General features: G+C 33.2%; 1 long non-coding RNA gene across 1 annotated transcript; it reads right to left on the minus strand.

Moving 5' to 3' along the window:
* Positions 1 to 503: 503 nt before the first annotated feature.
* Positions 504 to 5,844, minus strand: LOC127699041 (uncharacterized). Its single transcript, XR_007981038.1, has 4 exons — positions 5,769 to 5,844; positions 5,292 to 5,381; positions 2,503 to 2,665; positions 504 to 823 (listed from the first exon to the last, which is right to left on the minus strand). It is a non-coding gene; the product is annotated as an uncharacterized LOC127699041 (long non-coding RNA).
* Between the last annotated feature and the right edge of the window lie 16,445 nt (positions 5,845 to 22,289).

A 22,289-nucleotide genomic window follows, 5' to 3' on the forward strand; every position in this document is an offset into this window, starting at 1 on the left:
GGGTTTGATTTTCTTGAAGGTTTTCATAAGGATTGTAGATGTAGCCTTTGGGAAAACAGTGTGACAGTAACTCAACAATAGAGTAAAACCAGAAAGATATTAATATGTCAAACAGTCTTTAACAATAAACTATTATAATTAATAGTACCTAATGGTATTTGAATGTTATATGGTGATCTTTCTTTGTATTGAAATCCATGATAAGCTATAATTTATTCATTATCTTTGATCTTTGGCCTTAAGGGATAGTTGTCTCATTAGCAATCCAACCACTTCTCCTTATTTATATATGGCTGAGAGTTGAATGTACTTTTCTGTGTTGATAACCCATTGAGTTACAATTTCAGGCTATCAAAAAGATTTGCAAAATACACCTTATGTGGAATTTTTCAAAGCACATCCATCAAGAATAAGTATATAAGAATTAATTCTGTAAAAGTGCCATGAAATAAGAAAGAAATTTGTCTATCTTTTATGTTGTTTTTATAAAATCAAGGTAGAAACATATTTTTATAATTCATTTAATGAGCACAAATTCTTCATTTCATACAATGAATTTACTGACATAAACAAATACTCCTGAAATCTGCAGAAGACCGTAAAAGTTCTTCAAGTCTTTAAATGCATACAAATTTTTGTCACATCCAATTCTTTGCCTTGTAAGTCTGCATATTAAAAATGCCACATTTAAGTCATACAAATGCTAGTCAGACTACATCCACATGGTTGTATAATACAATTCACTTTATTCAAAGATAGTCTTGACAACTGTGATTCCTCATCAAAGAAATTAAAAAGCTTGTTCTGATTTTTTCTCAACATACTGAAAAGTAAAAACAACATTTATAATCTAAAAATTTAAAAGAATTTGAGATATCTTCTTAACTTCAAATTAAATGAGATATCACATAAAGAAAACTGCGTATCTTATTCACTTTGCAAGATATATTATTCAATTTATAAGATATTGTTTTTAGTTTACAAGTTATCTTATTTAGTTTATAAGATATATTTTATTTAGTTTACAAGATATATTTTATTTAGTTTATAAGATATATTTTATTTAGTTTACTGTCTCAACTGTGGTGTAAGTCGCAATGTCCGTCACATGTCCATTGTCCTTGACCTCATTTTCATGGTTCAGTTACTGCTTGAAAAAAAATTACACCTGACCTCAACCTTAATCCTTGGATCAGTGATCCGTGAAGTTTAAAGTTACATGGTCAAGTCCACATCACCGATACTGTAGGCAATAGGTCAACTATATTTAGTGTGTGGATTGATGGTAAGGTATACATGTCCAACTGACAGGTTTCATCTGACCTTGACCTTAATTTCATGGGTCATTTGACAATTTTTAGTTTTCGAGGTTTGGTCTATTTCTCAGATATTAAAGGCAATAGGTCAATTATATTTGGTGTATGGAAAGATTGTAAGGTGTACATGTCTGTCTGGCAGGGTTCATTTGACTTTGACCTGGTTCATTGGTCAATGTTAAGATTTTGTGGTTTGATCTGTTTCTCAGGTACTATTAGCAATAGAACCGCTATTACTTGAAATGGCACACATCTAGAGAAAATGGAACAACTTCTTCCAAAGAACTATATTTTTATTTTGGGCTTTTAAAAAGTAAGTAGCCTTGAAAATTATCAATTTTTCAAAGTTTCCATAGGCTTGTAACTTCTCAGTAAATCAGGTTAGGGCTATTCATCTTTTGGAAAATTTGCTGCATTTTTTATGAATATGTGCCATAAGTAAAAAGACTCGGTTATAAAAATTTAGTTTTCACTATCAAATAATTACTCAAATGAGGGATTGTTACTCATTTGGGGAATAGTTCCCCATTTGGCGGATTGTCCCCAACCTGTTTAAACTGGACAAAATACAAACTTTGATATATAAGATCATATAAGCAATACAAACATTTCAAAGTCAATGAACCATGATGATGGAACAGGACTATATAATCTCCATAGAAATGAGACTAGAAAATGCTATTAGGATTGCATACCAATATATTCTAACAGAAAAATTCTGATCTGATAAAAGATTTTGAGGGAAATTACTAATGAAAATGTTCTCTATTTCTATTTAATAGTCTACTGTGTAACAACTCTTTACATGAAGAATATGCAGATGGTTTGTTGCAAAGAAAAATTTTACGGCCATCACCAACAAATCCTATTTTTCAGTGATAGTTCCTTCCCTCTCCACCAATTTTTTAAAAAATTTGCAGAAACTACTTCAGTGATCTATTATTTTTTGTATCATCTTGAATATGTATGAAACATTTGCCACAGTGAACAAGCAATGTCGGGGCAGCTGTATAACTGACTATATGGTATGGGTTGGGCTCATTGTTGAAAGCAGTATAGTAATTTAACTTCTATAGTTGCTTTAATCTGCATTATTTGGACTCTGGTGGATGATTGTCTCATTGGAAATCATACCACATCTCAAATTTATGACAATTGATAAAAATCAACCAATCAAGTATCCTACCTTAAGTCTTCTCTGATTGTGACCTCTTTTTTATACCCATTTCAAAATTCATAACTGCTTCTCCTTATGACATGCATTTACTATATTCATTTTCCTTTCCATGCATTCAACTCAGAAGATTCTTCATTTGATTCATGATCAGTTGCTATTTTAAAATCATTTCCTGCAAAATATAAAAACTGAATTAGGATTAACGAATAGGCATAATTTTTGAAAATATTTATATAAAATAAACTGTTGACACAGAGATATGTCTCACCTTTTTGTACTTTCGGTAGTATAATGCAAATATTGAATCCAAATGGCAATATTTAAGCAAAACATTCGAGGTCAATGAACCATGACTTAATGTGTAGGACCAAATAACTTCCATGTAAATTAGAAATAACAATGCTTATAAAACTACAAACCAAATAGCATTGACTTATCTTAAGTGGTGCCACTTACACAAACCACAACACAAAATTTAACTTGCACACTATGTAAAAGTTTCAAAGTCAATGAACCGTGATGAGGGGATGGGGCAATATAATCTCCATAGAAAAGAGTCTTGCAAATGCTAATACAACTGTATACCAAATGTCATTGACTTAAAAATTAACATAAGTGGTTCCTCTTTATAGACTTATCTAATAACAAACTTAACATGTAAACTATGCAAAACATTCAAAGTCAATAGACCATGACAGAGAGGGTGTAGCCAAATAATTTCCATGCAAATGAGATGTGCCAATGCTAATGCATCTTACATATCATATACCATTGACCTACCACTAGTGGTCCTCCTTAAACTGATGATGATGTTAAATAAGCAAAAGTTTCAAAGTAAATAGACCATGACTGAGGGGGTAGGGCCAATTAATCAATATGGAAATGAGATGTGCCAATGCTAATACAACTGCATACCAAATATCATAGACCTACCACTGGTGGTCCCCTTAAACTGACCTAATCACAAACTAATACATTGTTGACGCCGCCGACGCTGTCAACGCCATCAGAAACAGCATATCTAAGTCTCGCTTTTTGACGACATCAAGGCGAGACAACTAGGTAGTTTTGGCAGTTTAATAAAAAATATATATGTATATATCTCAGGTCAATAATTTTTATAATGACCTTGCAATACAAATAATCAGTACAAAGAAAGATAACTGTGTTCATTTTAGATGGCAATATCAAAAATACAGTGCTCAAATATTTCCTACTGGGAAACTGGTTTTGTTGTTTTGGACTTTTATGTATAAAAAATGTAAACCGTGAATATTTTTGAACTCATCATAAATTATACATCTTAATATTTAACATATTAAATTCTACCTAATATTCTACTGATTTTTCAGGTCATTCTAATAAAATCTAAAACATCATTGTATAAGTACACTTATATACCTATATGGAGTTATTTTCTTTCAGAACGATAGGTCATTCTTTCGAAGAGTCAACTCGGACGATGCCATGTTTCAATGAAATATGCTCCAAGGCATGAAATAATGACCTGTGTGAGGTCATTATTTTCCTTGATAAACATGCAAACTATAATTTACTTCAAAATCAGTATATTCGTCTGATATTTTTTGTTGCCGATTTGGGAATTTATTTTTTAAAGTTCAATCTATGATAGGTGTAAAAAAAATCATTGCCCGCATTTTAATTTTAGAAACAAATAATGTGAAGTTTTGTTAATTTATCGCTACAATACAGAAACATTATCATATATATGTGTGATGAATTTTAATGTACAACTTTCATAACACTTAGAAAAAAAACCCAGATTTAACATATTCGTGTGCAAGATTTTGAAAATCATATTGATTTTGATTCACACAGAATAGGATATCTTACTGTGACCTACATGTATTGATATTCGTTTTCGCGTTACATGTACATGTATCACGATTTCGTGCTCCCTTCGTGTCAGTTCTTAACTTTTTTACATTTATGTATACCTTCTACTCTATCAAATGATCAACTAATAAAATATTATTATATTCTATTGAATAACATCCATGTACCTCACAATGGGGTCGGTTGCGGAAGGTACAGAATTATATCCTGAATATCTGTTAAAAAATTGTATTGCTATTCAAAAGAAAATCATTCTGAATATATCATTCGATTCAATTAAATTTGTTGAAAAATAATCACTCTTCCGCGATAGAAATGTCATTACAAATAGAAAGAAAAAAAAAACACAACTCAGCACCCCCCCCCTTTTTCCATAAACTTAAGTTGGTACAATAAATTACTTACAAAGTGTCTTGTATTTTTTATACACCGTTATCGGATGGTAACAATTAATTTGTGTATTACTTCATGCAGTTACAGTAATATTTTTATTGTGTATGGATAATAATTTCTAAGGTTTATATCTAGATTAATTAGTGAGTTTTATTTCACATTCTAAATGAGCCGTAGGGCGTATTAAAGCCTGAACGCATTTGAAAGGAATATCCCACTTTAGTGTGGTCGGCCACTTTAGTGTGGTCGGTACAATATGATGCTAAATTTTGCAAATCTGTATAAAAAATAATATTTTTTTGACGGTATATAAGTCAGATAATGCATATTTCAAGGTAGGTCTTTCATTTGGTCAATCCTGACACCCCTCGGTGTGTTCTACGACAAGAAAAACCTTAAAATATGCATTATCTATAACATAAAGCAAAGCATACTGCAAACATAACACAATAACTACCTTGCTAAAACCTTGCTAAAAAATATTATAGCAGAGCTTAAGACACATGTTAAGGACAAAAACACACATGTTAAAAGAATACAAAACTTACCATGTATGAATTCAGAGGTCATGTATACACAAAACTCTGGAACCTATGGCACTACATCGTGTACAATATTGAAACAGTATGTTTGAGAATCTGTAATAAAAACATAATCATAACTGTTGTTTATAGTTTCTGTATATACAAAAATATGTCTTACATACAAATTATTATTTTTGATACCAAAAACTATTTTATCTATTTACTTTTACATTACTACTATTAATTGCTTCTTTTTACTAAAACTGGGATATTCATATAATTTGGCTTAAATACTTTCACAAAAAAAGACAATGATTATTTTGACTATGTCGATTAGTTTATCTGATTTAACCAATATTTTTATACCTTGTATGTTTATGGGTTTTAATTTTTCATATGCACCTTTTATTCTGAAATCACTCATTTTTACCATTCATACAAAATACCATACATTCATATCAGTATATTAGAAGAATGTGATACTAATTAGAGAAGACTGACCTTATTTGATGAAATCAAAGATGTCCACCAAATAACAATACAATAATCAAGTAACAGCACAGCACCATGCATTCAGTTCAAAATATAAGCAAATTCCAATCAAACAAAAGATTTTCCCTCCAAAAAAGACATATGACTTAATTAACCAATTATCATAAAGAAGGGATAGTTTTCATAACACAAACTAGTAAAATCTAGAGAGTAAACAAATACCCAATCTATCAAAACTCACTGAGCCATGAAGAAGTCTTACAATAAATATAACCACTGATACAGGACTAGAAACTACTCAAAAAGTACTTTGAATTAAAAATATTAACTCATCAGATATATAATATCAAAATATCAAAGTACGATACAAAAAAACAAAAGTATCCAAATTAACATATACATCATGATGAGATTGATAGTTTCTTGTTTGATTTCAGTGGCAATTAAGCATTTCATGCATTTTAAAAATTATCTAATAAACCATTGCAAAATTTTCTAATTAAGTTGAACCAACTCCTTTTGAATTCATTTCACACACCAGTCATTTTTTAAAAGTTTTCCAAACTTCACTAAAATCACAGTGTGACAGATTCATATGCATACTTTGAGGTTGCAACAACATAACCGAGTATACGTACTTCTGAAATGTTTCCAAATTATAGATGCCAAAGAAAGCTCAAAACTGCAGTTTGGTAGATTTTGGCAATTTTTAGCCGTAATCACAAAAATGAGACATAAGACATGAAGCTTCATATAAAGTTGGTATATGCAAAACAATTACAAACATTAGCTCTGTTAAACTTTCGGAGCTTTAATTAGAACCGACAAAACAAAACACAACAAACAAAACAAAAGCACAACAAACAAAACATACATATCAAGTCATGCCAACATACAATTAAACATAGAAAGCAAGAGTTCATATAAGGGAGCTACCATTTGATTTTTATGGGGGAATGGGACTAGGATGAAAAATTTTGTCCTGCATTTTTTTTAGTTGTAATCTCTGTCCTGCCTTTTTATATTTCACTCTATTCGGTCCTGCCTTTTTTTATTAGTTTATCCTGACTTTTATTACATAAATTGTCATCCTGTCTTTTTTTTACTCAAAACTCCTGTCCTGCCTTTTTTTCAAATTTCATCCTAGCCCCCCATGAAAATCAAATAGTAGCTCCCTAATGCAAACATAAACACACAAACTGTTGCATGCACTTATGGGGTAAAAACACAAGAGCAAAGGTAAAATATAAAAAGCCTCAGCGGTCATATATTAGGGATTTATGTTAAGTTAAGACAGCGTGATGATGAATTGAGTAATTAAAATGCTAACTTTAAATTACAATATACTAAGTTGAATCCGTGTTATGTTGACTTGCAATTGCAAAAGCTTTAGTTGTGATAGTATATTGATAAGTCACAATGTTGTGATGATATGCCAATTACACGTTATGTTGAGTTTAAAGTACATGATATGAAGTTGACATTACATGATGGTAACTTGCAACTGGGTAATGCTTAGTCATCTACTTCGATTGCTATGATAACAAATAAAACAAGAAATGATTGTAACAGGATGCTGTTACGAAGTCTCCCAAACGAAGCTCCCATAATTCGTAATTCCCAGTGTAGCCTGACATTGGACAAAGTCCAGTGAAAATTGGTTTGGTCCAGTAAATTTAGTGCATTAGTGATGCCTGGGGACTAACCCTGTAAATCATTCAAATCATCTTGGCATGACAAACCAGAATATATATGGTTGAGGGGTGGGGATCTCGACCATTTACAAGATACTAGAACATTGGGGGTGGGGGGAACCCCTGGGGACTGACCCTATACATCATTCAAATGTTCGAGAAACGACGAACAGGAATATATATGGTCTAGGGGTGGGGATCTCGACCATTTACAAGATATTAGAACATTGGGGGTGGGGGGAACCCAGTGGGGACTGACTGTATACGTCATTCAAATGTTCGAGACATGATGAACAGGAATATATATGGTTTAGGGGTGGGGATCTCGACCATTTACAAGATATTAGAACATTCTCAAATGGCAGGAGGTCGGGATGACCCCTGGGGACTAACCCTGTATATCATTCAAACCATCTTGGTATGACAAACCAGAATATATATGGTTTAGGGGTGGGGATCTTGACCACTTACAAGATATTAGAACTTTCTTAAATAGCAGGGGGTGGGGGTGACCCCTGGGGACTAACCCTGTATATCATTCAAACCATCTTGGTATGACAAACCAGAATATATATGGTTTAGGGGTGGGGATCTTGACCACTTACAAGATATTAGAACTTTCTTAAATAGAAGGGGCTGGGGGTGACCCCTGGGGACTAACCCTGTATATCATTCAAACCATCTTAGCATGACAAACCAGAATATATATGGTTTAGGGGTGGGGATCTTGACCACTTACAAGATATTAGAACTTTCTTAAATGGCATGGGGTGGGGGTGAACCCTGGGGACTAACCCTGTATTTCATTTCATGTGCTTTATCATGACAAACCAGAATATATATGGTTTAGGGGTGGGGATCTCGACCATTTACAAGATATTAGAACTTTCTCAAATGGCAGGGGGTCGGGATGACCCCTAGGGACTAACCCTGTATATCATTCAAACCATCTTAGCATGACAAACCAGAATATATATGGTTTAGGGGTGGGGATCTCGACCATTTACAAGATATTAGAACTTTCTCAAATGGCAGGGGGTGGGGACGACCCCTGGGGACTAACCCTGTATATCATTCAAACCATCTTAGCATGACAAACCAGAATATATATGGTTTAGGTGTGGGGATCTTGACCACTTACAAGATATTAGAACTTTCTTAAATGGCATGGGGTGGGGGTGACCCCTGGGGACTAACCCTGTATTTCATTTCATGTGCTTTATCATGACAAACCAGAATATATATGGTTTAGTGGTGGGGATCTCGACCATTTACAAGATATTAGAACTTTCTCAAATGGCAGGGGGTTGGGATGACCCCTGGGGACTAACCCTGTATATCATTCAAACCATCTTAGCATGACAAACCAGAATATATATGGTTTAGGGGTGGGGATCTCGACCATTTTCAAGATATTAGAACTTTCTCAAATGGCAGGGGGTCAGGATGACCCCTGGGGACTAACCCTGTATATCATTCAAACCATCTTAGCATGACAAACCAGAATATATATGGTTTAGGGGTGGGGATCTTGACCACTTACAAGGTATTAGAACTTTCTTAAATGGCAGGGGGTGGGGATGACCCCTGGGGACTAACCCTGTATTTCATTTAATGGGTTTTATCATTTAAAACATTTTCAATTAAAAAGATTGTGTCTATCACAAACGGTTTTCAATTTATAATCATTTGAAAATTTAAAAAAATAAAATCCCATAGGGTTCTATAGTAAAACCCTCTTTTCTTTTTGCCCCTCAAATTACCCCTTTATAAACCCCATTGCACAAACAAAACCCTGATTGCACCACTAGACATGTTAGTCTAACATATTGTGAAACCCTAAGTTAATCTGACAAGCGGTTTTGGAGAACGGGTGCGGACAAGTTCAAATTTAAAAGCGGCGGAAGAGGAAGAGGAAGAGGAAGAATAATAATAATAATAATAAGAACTGAGCAAAAACAATAAGTCCTCCCAAACTTCGTTTGGGAGACTTAATTAAGAGCTAAACTTTATGATACTGACTTGTTATAAATAAATGTTGAGCTGACATAGAACGAAATTTGGGCCAGGTGAGCTTTTCTCATTATCGCACTTGGCTCCGGCATCCGTTAACTTTTACAAAAATCTTCTTGGCCTTGCTGATCATATTAGTGATTCAAAGTGTCTATTTATCTATTATATTTTTTATCATATAAGACAAAAACGCAAAAAAATGGTAAAATCGTCATCAAAGGGCAATAACTCTAATAAGGAGTCGACTGATGATTTCGACCATCAGACTTATTGGTAGAACTTGTCTTGCTGATCGTTTTTGCAAATTAAAGTTTCTCTCTATCTATTACAGTTTTCGAGATAATAGGCAAAAATGGAAAAAAAATTGGTAAAATTTGTCATTTAAGGGCAATAACTCCTTTAAGAAGTCGTCTGACAGTTTTGACGTGTATGGACAATTGGTATAGCTCAACATTCTGAACCTTTGTGCTCCTCTCAGATTTTCTCTATTTATAACGGTTTTCCAAATAATAGACAAAACTTGTATTTTACCCCTATGTTCTATATTTAGCCATGTCGACCATCATCAGACACATTTTTAAACTAGATACCCCAATGATGATTAATTGTGGCCAAGTTTGGTTTAATTTGGCCCAGTAGTTTCGGAGAAGATTTTTGTTAAAGTTAACAGACGATGACGGACGACGACGACGGACGATGGACGCCAAGTGATGAGAAAAGCTCACTTGGCCCTTCGGGCGAGGTATCATGCCTGATAACGTCACATAGAAAGAACACATCTTTGATCATCTTTTTGCAGATCATACGAAAAGAATAATTGATTCTGTATGAAATTTCATATTTTGCCGGAAAATTTTGCCAAAATTCAGGATTTCAAAGTCTTTCCAGGAATAGAGAGGATATTTATTTCTTTTAATTTTGTCTCTTTACCATTGCTATAGGTTTATTTACAAAATATAAAACAAATTGCTGTCGGCAAATGAATTTGTCTCCATGAATTGTATTCATCTTTCAGTCATAGTTATGGATTTGGGCGATTTTTATAAATATTTCACTTGGTCACAGCAAATTCTCAAGTCAGGTTATAAAACCGTTAAAAACATGAAACAGTTGACAGCATAAAATTTTTTAATGAATTTTATACGTTTTTAAAATTTTGAGATAAAATTCTTTTCAAAATAAAGGGGAGATAATTATAAATTGAATTTAATGGGCAAATTTATATTTTCTTCATTTTTCAAGAAAATAAGGTCTGTGAACCTTTTAAATTTTGGAATTATTCATGAAAAGCCATTATCTCCTTGAAATTGATCTGCTTCAATAGTTTCAATCCTCAAATAGAGATTTTTTTTTTTTTTTCGTTTTACAACCTATATAGGATAAAGAGCTCCGCAAGAGCGCATAATACGCCCGTCGTTTTTTCAACGAATAAAGTTCCATATTTCCTCAATGTCATATCAGAAATTATGAAAAAAAAAAAAGAAAAAAAAGAAACCAAAACTAAAGGGAGCTTGTTTATATAGATATAAGCCAGTCACCAAAGTTTCATGAAAACTACTCAAAGCATTTTAGAGTTATTGTCCGAAAACTCGAAAATCCCCCCTTTTTATGAATGAAATCCCATAACTCGGAAACATACAATCTAACCCATTGGTGGGTGGCCTTGGCCTGTTTTCTGCTCTTTGGTCGGGTTGTTGTCTCTTTGACACATTCCCCGTTTCAACTCTCTTTTCTATTTGAAACCTATTGAAATATGAGCTAAAGGCTTCCAAGAGCCTAAATCGCCAACTTTCTAAAAGTACACAATTAAAATTATTAGCAGCAGTGACAACTCTTTCCGACATTGAGTAAGATAGTGCCCAGGTTTATCCGTATATATCCACTTGGAGAAGATTTTATTATTTGAAATGGTGAATCATTTCAGGACAACGACCCTATAGCTTATAATAATGAGTCAATTGATGATTTCCGTCATTTATTTTGTTGTCTTTGTGATTATCTTTGCAGTTCCCTCTCTATCTATATTTGTTTTCAAAATAATAGAAAAAATGAAAAAAATCTATGAATATTGTCATTTAAGATTTTATTTAAGCGCAATAACACCTATAAGAAGTATAAGATATAGTGTATAAAAAAATGTCTCTCAAAAATTCAAGCTACAGGTCGTGCAAAATTATCAGATTTTGTATAAATTAAACATGGAAAACCCATTTGAAATTGTGTGATAAAAGAAAACTAAACGATAGGATGTTAAGAAAAGTTATGAAAATATTATTCTTATAATGTGCTTGCCTGAGAAATTAAAATACTTTTGACAGAGATATGTCTAGTCTTGTCGGCATAAAATTCAGAAAAAGACATTCGGATGGACAGCAACATTTCTAATTAATTCAAAGTCAAAAATGGTCAACAAACTGAGATGTACAGTTAGTAATGTAACTCTATAGAAAATAGTATTGCCTGTTTTAAGTAGTTCCTATCAAACTAACAAAAGCAGAAAACTTAACATTGAAAATTGGTAATTAATTGAAAGTCATTAGACCATGACCTACTGATATGTACTAATAGTAATGCAACTTTACAGAAAATATCATTGAACTATCACTGGGACTATTATTTAAGGGTTTATTTATTTAGGGTTAATTCCCTTTTAGGCAGTCAGAAACGTTTAATATACACTGGGATTTAGTCCCGGTATGTAGTCGGGTATTTAGTATCCTATAATAGTCCCAGATATCAAGGATTTGTATACTATACAAATCCTTGCAGATATACAGCTATTTGAAATGTTTTTTTTTCCAATCTTTGTCAAAGCTTAGTTTTTTTTCATCTTTCCAATGAATTTAACCAAGTCGGAGGTTCAAGTTTGGACATGTCATCTTTTTTTCAAAGGGACACAACTGTAAATTCAGTACTGCTACTCGGAAAGTATCTGGAATCATTCAATACGATTCATTAACTCTCAAGAAACCCGAGTATCTATTTACATTTTGCAGACGACAAAGTTGCAGGTGCGACCGAAACAGCTGATTTGTAATAGACATTGGAAATTTTTGCTCGCCGATCACAGATGCTTCCAAATTTCACACATTCGTTTCTTAAGCCAAAACTTAAACGCCACAAGTCATTTTCAACTAACAGTTGTCAAGTATTGCATTCAGACAGGAACGAAGAATTTATGGATGTAGTTGATTATGCAGAACACGAAACTGCAAATCTTCCAAAAAAGCATAGACCGAATGAACGTGTTCAAGTCATACAAATACCACCGATGGAACACGCAAATGAACTCACAGAGTATCACCATCGCTGTCATTATGAAGCAAATCGAGGACACGAGGTAATAACACAACCAAGATCAATGCCAATAATAACTGAAACAAATGGACAATATAGTTTGGTTACCGCAAGAACAAGCAACTTTTCGTTATTCCAAAGACATGAGACATCTAGAAAACAAAGTTTTATTGTCAAAGGAAAAGAAATGAGAGCATTTTTTCGACTTCTAGGTTAGTAAACTAAGATAAACTTCTAGGTAAGGCAACATCTTGCAACCAATGATTCAACAATGGGGGGGGGGGGGGAGTCGGACCTTTAATAGCTTTATCGGGACTCCGGGATTGATCCTTTTGGGATCCGGGAATTCTTTTTTCAAATTTCGGGATGTCGGGGTTTAAATTTCTTTAAATTTGGGACCTCGGGATTTCATGTTTTTAAGCCCGGGATTTCCACCCCCCCCACCAATGCACAAACAAATTTGTGTTGACCTACCGTAATCTTCAGTTAAATTAACTTTATAGGGTTATCAAATGTCTTTATATTCCTTAAAAAAGGGCCCATATGATACAGGGCATATAAATCAATACAAATCACAAAGTTCATACAATATCCACAAACAACACATGCAAATTCTAGCATACATACTGATTGTTAATAATTTAAAATGATAAAGAACAAATATGGAAACATGATTAACAAGAGGCTGTCAGAGTGACAGCAAACCGGATTTTCCTGCAGAGGTCGAACCCTAAACAGTTGAGCAAGTATCGACGCTACATTTAAGCTTAAAACAGCTCTGAATTTGGATTGTGATTGAATATTTGACACAGCATAGGTTTGTGACATAAAATGAATGTGGTTTAAGAACTGAAATACTTGAAATTGGACATTTAAATACCTATTATGGTCCAATATAAAAAATCTAAGTACATATTAGAATCAGCATATCAAAGAACCCCAAGAATTCAATTTTTGATGAAATCAGACAAAAGTTTAATTTAAGACCCTTTGGACCTCAATGTGGACCAATTTGATAAAGGAGCCCACAATCCAAAATCTCTCAATACATGGTTAGATTCAGCATTTCAAAGAACCCCATAAATAATTTTTTTGTTGAATCAAACAAAGTTTAATTTTGGACCCTGATTTGGACCAACTTGAAAACTGGGCCCAAAAATCTAATATTTAAATACAGGTTTAGATTCAGCATTTGAAAGAACCCTATATATATTTAATTTATGTTGAAATGAAACACAGGTTAATTTTATCCATAATATTTTCTGTGCAAAGGGAAATAACTCAAACTGGATAAATAGTTCTCTAAAATAAGATATGATGCAATTTTTCCTATTATAATCAATATTATAATAACAACAACCAGTGATGACTAAGTTCTCTAAAATTAGATATGATTTAACACTCAAACATTGCTAGAATCAGCATATCAAAGAACCAAAGAATTCAATTTTTGATGAAATTAATCAAAAGTGTAATTTAGGACCCTTTGGACCTCAATGTGGTATTATCTTATAAATAACGAAAAGAAATACAGGGGACTCTCCCTTTTTTTCATATGATTTGTTTTTTTGTCCTGTACAAGAATATATATGATTTAGGGGTAGGGATCTTGACCGTTTACAAGTTCTTAAACAGGAGGCGGTGGGGGTGACCCCAGGGGACTCGCCTTATATTTCATTTGATTTGTTTTATGGTCCCATACAAGAATATATATGGTTTCCGCATGGGGATCTTGACCGTTTACAAGTTTTCAAAAAGAAGGGGGGTGGGGGTTACCCCAGGGGATTTCCCCTTAATTTCATTTGATTTGTTTTATTGTCCCATTCAAGAATATATATGGTTTAGGGGGTGGGGATCTAGACCGTTTACAAGTTATCAAAAAGAAGGGGGGTGGGGGTGACCCCCATGGACTTCCCCTATACCTCATTTGATTTGTTTTATTGCATACAAGAATATATATGGTTTAGGGGTGGGGATCTCAACTGTTTACAAGTTCTCAAACAGGAGGGGGTGGGGGTGACCCCAGGGGACTCACCTTGTATTTCATTTGATTATTTTGATTGTCCCATACAAGAATATATATGGTTTCGGGGTGAAGATTTTGACCGTTTACAAGTTTTCAAAAAAAAGGGGGGTGGGGGTGACCCCAGGGGACTCCCCCTCAATTTCATTTGATTTGTTTTATTGTCCCATTCAAGAATATATATGGTTTAGCGGTGGGGATCTCGACGGTTTACAAGTTCTTAAACAGGATGGGGTGGGGTGACCCCAGGGGACTCGCCTTTTATTTCATTAGATTTGTTTTATTGTCCCATACAACAATATATATGGTTTCGGGGTGGGGATCTTGACCGTTTACAAGTTTTCAAAAAGAAGGGGGGTGGGGTGACCCCCATGGACTTCCCCTATATTTCATTTGATTTGTGTTATTGTCCCGTACAAGAATATATATGGTTTAGGGGTGGGGATCTCGACCGTTTACAAGTTCTCAAACAGGAGGGGGTGGGGGTGACCCCAGGGGACTCGCCTTTTATTTCATTTGATTTGTTTTGTTGTCACATACAAGAATATATATGGTTTCAGGGTTGGGGTCTTGACTGTTTACAAGTTTTCAAAAAGTAGGGGGGTGGGGGTGAACCCGGGGACTCCCCAAATATTTCATTTGATTTGTTTTATTGTCCCATACAAGAATATATATGGTTGAGGGGTGGGGATCTCAACCGTTTACAAGACAAAAGCACATTCTCAAATTGAAAGGGGGTGGGGGTAAGAATATATATGGTTTAGGGAGACTTAATTATCTACAAAATGTCTATTAATGAACAGTAAATTTCAAATTTCATTTATACTGTCCTACTAGTAAATTTCAAACTTTATATATACAGTCCTACAGATCTTATCAGGAAACAGAAAATTTTCAAATAAATCTGTCACTCCAATGATATCATATGCTAAGATATTGTAACCCAGTTATATGCTAAGATATAACCCAGATCTAATTAATAATTAATAATGTAATTAACTTCAAAATGTCTAATAATATAGCTTATAATCATTACCACTTAGGAAATAGATAATTTTCAAATAAATCTGTCACTCCAATTTTTATTGTTAGATAAGACATTATGCTTAGTCATAAAAAAGATAACAAGAGTAAAACATTTAAAAATTCCACTTTTGGATATTAAAAATGGTGATAACTCACAAAGGAGATATACTAATATCTTGAAAATTGAACTACACCTTCATTAAGTCCCAGGAAACAACATATTTAAATTTGAAAAAAATTTGATAAAGTGTTTTCATGTTATTGTGCTGACACTGTTTGGCAGCCGCCCTTAGATCCGCCCAGCCACCCGCCGTACATCACCATTTCAATAACCGATATTTCCTTCGAAATCCGGTTAAAAACTTATATATGTTAGCGGCAATAAGTAAAATTAGGCATTAAGCTTAAACCATAGGCAATAAGCTAACCCCTAGGCATTAAGTTATTGCCGGAAATTTTCAGGCATTAAGCTTATTTCCTGAAATATGATGATGACTTTTCAACCTATTGCCAAACATCATTTCAGGCAATAAGTGAACTTTGAGATTTTTGTTTTATCTTCCAAGTACATGTACATTTGGTGAAATATTCATATATTATAATAAACATTGATTTAAGTTACAGATCTTTAAATTTTAGTATTTTCCATATTTATAGCAGAATTAACTTGTATTTCTTTGTGGTACTACAAAAATTAATATATTTCAAACAAGTGATTATATCTTATGAAAGGAGGGAGGATTGAAGATTCTTTCTGCAAATTATTTGAAGAAAATTCACACTTCAATGTTCGAGCAGGTTTTGGTCTGGTCAAAAGTAGACAAATGTAGATACGAATTTTTGCTCACATTATCTTTCCATAATTGATTTTTCACTTCTTCATCTGGATTATTATCATTGAAGTGACATGCTACTGAAGACAAATTTCTTGAATATTTGAATCCAGGAAAACAAGGAGCATAAAGACAGTACATGTACAATGATCTTTTGGCAATTGAAATATTCAACTTTTAACTTTTATAATCCCCAGAAAAGACGGCAACTTTAGACTACTACATTTAAAAATAAAATGCTCTGCTGGGTGCAGCTTGATACGACCGCAGAGGTCGAACCCTGGACAGTTGGGGCAAATATGGACACAACATTAAAGCTTGATACAGCTCTGAATTTGGATTGTGATTAAATATTTGACACAGCATAGGTTTGTGACACAGAATGAATGTGGTCTAAGAACTTTTTTTCTTTAATTTTTAATTTTATACCTATTCAAACCATATTATAATTATTTGCTTTTATATATAAATCAGAAATAACCAATTTAAAATGGAAAATTTTAAAGAAAAAAAGAGGGAAAAAAAATCACCCCCCCCCCAGAAAGAATGTGGTCTAAGAACTTAAAAATTTTTAATTTTTCCTATAAGGCTATTATGGTCCAATATCAAAAATCTAAATTTATACATACACGGTTAGATTCAGCATATCAAAGAACCCCAAGAATTCAATTTTTGTTAAAATCAAACTAAATTTAATTTTGGACCCTTTGGACCTTAATATAGACCAATTTGAAAACGGGACCAAAAATTAAGAATCTAAATACACGGTTAGATTCAGCATATCAAAGAACCCCAATATTTAAATTTTTGATGAAATCAAACCATATCATTATTATTTGCTTTTATATATAAATCAAAAATAACCAACTTAAAATGGAAAATTTTAAAGAAAAAAAAAAAAACAAAAAAAAAGGAAACCCCCCCCACCCCACAATTTTTTTGAACCCCCCTTATGATTCACAAACCCCAAACTCAATCCCAGCTTTCCCTTTGTGGTATGGTACCTTGCAGTACAATTTCAGAGAGATCCATACACTTGAACACAAGTTATTGTCTGGAAACTGTAAAAATGCTTGTTTTTTGGCCCCTTTTTAGCCCCAAATTCCTAAACGTTTAGGGCAATTACCCCCAAACTCAAACCCAGTTTTTCCTTTGTGATATGGAACCTTGTAGTACAATTTCATAAAGATCCATACACTTACACACAAGTTATTGTCCTGAAACTAGAAAAATGCTTGTTTTTTACCCTTTTTGGCCCCTAATTCCTAAAATTTTGAGGCAATTACCCCCAAAATCAATCCCAGCCTTCCCTTTGAGGTATGGTACCTTGCAGTACAATTTCAGAGAGATCCATACACTTGAACACAAGTTATTGTCTGGAAACTAGATAAATGCTTATTTTTGGCCCCTTAATCCTAAACGTTTTTGGCAATTACCCCCAAACTCAATTCCAGCTTTCCCTTTGTGATATGGAACATTGTAGTACAATTTCAGAAAGATCCATACACTTACACACAAGTTATTGTCCTGAGACGAGAAAAATGCTTGTTTTTTGCCCCTAATTACTTAAATTTTGAGGCAATTACCCCCAAAATCAATCCCAGCCTTTCCTTTGTGGTATGGTACCTTGCAGTACAATTTCAGAGAGATCCAAACACTTGAACACAAGTTTTTGTCTGGAAACTAGAAAAATGCTTATTTTTGGCCCCTTTTCGGCCCCTTATTCCTAAACGTTTTGGGCAATTACCCCCAAACTCAATTCCAGCTTTCTCTTTGTGATATGGAACCTTGTAGTACAATTTCAGAAAGATCCATACACTTACACACAAGTTATTGTCATAAAACTAGAAAAATGCTTGTTTTTTTCCCCTTTTTTTTGCCCCTAATTCCTAAAATTTTGAGGCAATTACCCCCAAAATCAATCCCAGCATTCCCTTTGTGATATGAAACCTTGTGGTACAATGTCAGAGAGATCCATACTCTAACTCTAACACACATTTTATTGTCTGGAAGTTACAAAAAAATGCTTATTTTTGGCCCCTTTTTGGCCCCTAATTCCTTAACTGTTGGTACCATAACCCCCAATATCAATCCCAACCTTCCTTTTGTGGTATTGAACCTTATGGTAAAATTTCATAGAGATCCATTCACTTAAACTAAAGTTATTGTGCGAAAACTAATGTGTCTTCCGACGACGACAACACCGGCTGATGACGACGACGCCAACGTCATAACAATATAAGACCGCAAAAATATTTTGCTGTCGTATAAAAAGGTATGACATTTTTACCTTTGGGGCTTTGAAAGGTTGATAAGTAAAGCAAAGGAGAATGATGAGAAAAATTTCATAATAGTGTTTTTCTGGAGGAACTGTCTGGTACTTTGGAAAAGGCACATAAAAAGGTCATGATGACAGAGACCATATGAATAAACAACTTATTAATGAATATGCAAATATTTTTTGTAATTCCATCAAACTATTTCTTCCACCTTGGGGAAAATCGTAACATGAAAAAAAGTATTTAGGGGAGGGAGTAGTAGTGAAACCCATTTTATCCAAAGAGTTCAACAGTAGAGGACAGGCTGATATAATGGATTTCCTATCAAACCAAGATGGAAACTATAAATTTCTTATGATGTACCAAAATCACCAATACGCCAATTATGCTTCAGAGGTGACTTTGGATTTTATTGATGTTTTCACAATTTTTGGTGTGCCTGATAAACTGCAAAATGACAATGGTCTTGAATTTACAGCTTTAGTTATATCAGAGTTAAAAACTAAAGTGGTCAGAACTTTCGACTTTATTTCAGGTAGTTGACGTTCTTATCATGTTATTATGTACCAAATGTATCTTAACTTTGAATAAATGTCTTTTTATTTACTTGCATTTACATTTTAGGCATTAAGATTAATGCCTTGACAACATTTTTCAGGATTTAAGCTTAAGGATGTATTCTTCTGACGTTTCAGTCTCGTTGAAATCTCGTTCTGGATTATTATTTCCAAAACATGTGATACAAGTGGAAAATATCAATGAATTTAAAAAATATTATAATCAAACTTAACTCTGAAAAAATTGTGTATTTACAATAAGTAGTTTTTGAGTAATAAAATTTTCAAATTTTATAACCAATCAAGTCAGTCTCATTAGCCAAAATGTTGAAAAAATGGGTGAGGGGTACAAGAAATGATTTTACCAGATACATGTACATCCCATATCAACTTTTTCTTTTCAAATTTCTTAGATACATATTTTTTCAATCATTTATAACAAAGAAGTTGAAATAATATGCTTTTTGTTCTAAAAAAAGAGAAAATCCCAAATTTACAAAAAAAGCAACAAAATTTTATAAAACTTTCTCATGCTAACACCTACCCATAGTTTTTTAAGTTAAATTTATTCAGATTGGTCCACTTAGTGAAAGTATGAAATAAAGTTTAATTGTGAAACTGTGATTTTTTTCATGATAATACCCCAAAAATGGGTAAAAATTGATGAAAAATGGGAAAATCATTAAAATTGGGTACTTTCAAATGGCTGTAGCAAAAAAAAAAAAGTGCACCACCATATGATTTTTTCTTCACCAATTATTTTACGGTCATTTAAACCCAAAAATCAGGTTAAGAATAAAAGTTTAATTCTAGAAATTTTTGTCTCCTCAGAGGTGTACATCCTTAAATCCTAGGAATTAAGAATAATGCCTAGCATCATTCAGGCAATAGACTTACTGCCTAAGTGTTAGCTTATTGCCTAGGTTTTAAGCTTAATGCCTAATTTCACTTATTGCCGCTAACATATACATGATGGGAGAGGAATAGACAACATGAAAACTTAACATGACCATATGCCACATGTCAGAATGGAAACAATTAAAGGATTTTAATTTTAATTAGATTGGCCTATTTTTGTATTTAATAGGAAAATTACACATGGATTTACATTAAAATTGACTCTACAACACAAATAGGTCTTGCTAATTTTCTGGTAACTTAATTGACTTCAATCATGTCTTCTTTTTTCCAGAAGATGAAGTAGTACAAGACTTTTTGGAGGCTGACAGTTGCATTAAAATATCTGACAAGGTATTATTTGTTCAGTGCTGTCTTATTGAAATAAAACTGTGCATTATTAAAGCTGGGCAGACACTTGTCTAATGCTGAAGACTGTCTGCTGCACTACCTGTTCTAAATGTATCTGCTATTTGAAATTCAATTGGGTTGTTCCTAATTAAAAAATTGTAAATTTAGAGAAAGATGTGTAAAACTTTGGCAAGAATTTGTCTATCAGAGTAATATTATTGTCCATGAATAAGCAACATAACAATTAGGTAATGTTTTATTCAAATGCATGTCTTGTGAAGTTAACTATAAAATTTTAGAAATTTAACTATTACAAGAATCACAGTTATGATAAGACATTTTGTATATTTCAATCTTTTTCATTTAGTATCTCATAGCCATGGTTTTTGCATACTTCAAAAGGGCTGATCTGAAAATCAGAGAATATACAAGAACAAACTTTTTTGTGGCATTGTAAGTACCATCAGTAGCATAAGTCATGTGTAATTAATTGTTTTAATTTTGATAATTCTGCTTCATTAGTAATAATTGTTCCATAATTTATTTTTTGCTTCTAGGTAAAATTGAATTGGATATTGATATTCTACAAGCCATATCAGAATTTTGTTCATACAGATGTAGCTTAATGCTAACATTGGACATGATTTTTTTCTTATATTAATGTTCCTTTTTGTTCAAATCTTATAAAAACCAGAAAAGAAAATCCAGATTTATTATTTATTTTGTATAAAGCCTTTCACTTTACTTCTGTACAACTGATTTTGATTTGCAAATTAAAAAAAAAAATGGCAAAAGGTTTGAAAAATTGCTAACAGTGCCATTTGGCAATTCATATGCTTGTATAAAAGAGTAAATATAAAAATAAGAAGATGTGGTATAATTGCCAATGAGACAACTCTTAACCAGAGACCAAATGACATAGAAGTTAACAGCTATAGGTCACCATACAGTCTTCAACAATGAGCAAAACCAATACCGCATAGTCAACTATAAAATTCCCAGAAAAGGCCACTTATATCAAATCCAGAATAATCTGCAGGGCTTTGAAAGCACTTGTAAGGTCTTAGTTGTATGTACATTTCTATGGGCCTAAACATAATATATAACATTAACGTAATTTAGCATTATGAAAGTGGTAAAAAGTTCTTTAAGTAGTTGTGCTTCTCAAAAAGTGGTCAGACACATAATGAATTCCTGTCAAGCCAAACAAGAATTTAAAATTGAGAATGGAAATGGGGAATATTTCAAAGAGACAACAACTCGACCAAAGAACATACAACAGCGGAAGGCCACCAATGGGTCTTCAACACAGCGAGAAAATCCCGCACCCGGAGGTGGTCCTCAGCTGGCCCCTAAATAAAATTGTGTACTAGTTCAGTGAAAATGGACGTCACACTAAACTCCAAAACATATAATTGAACTAAAATTAAAAAAACATACAAGACTAACAAAGTCCAGAGGCTCCTGACTTGGGACAGGCCCAAAAATGCGGCAGGGTTAAACATGTTTTGTTAGATTTCAACCCTCCCCCTATACCTCTAGCCAATGTATTATAAAGAA

Source organism: Mytilus californianus, unplaced genomic scaffold (genome assembly GCF_021869535.1).
Source record: "Mytilus californianus isolate M0D057914Y unplaced genomic scaffold, xbMytCali1.0.p SCAF_4, whole genome shotgun sequence".
NCBI classification, from domain to species: domain Eukaryota; kingdom Metazoa; phylum Mollusca; class Bivalvia; order Mytilida; family Mytilidae; genus Mytilus; species Mytilus californianus.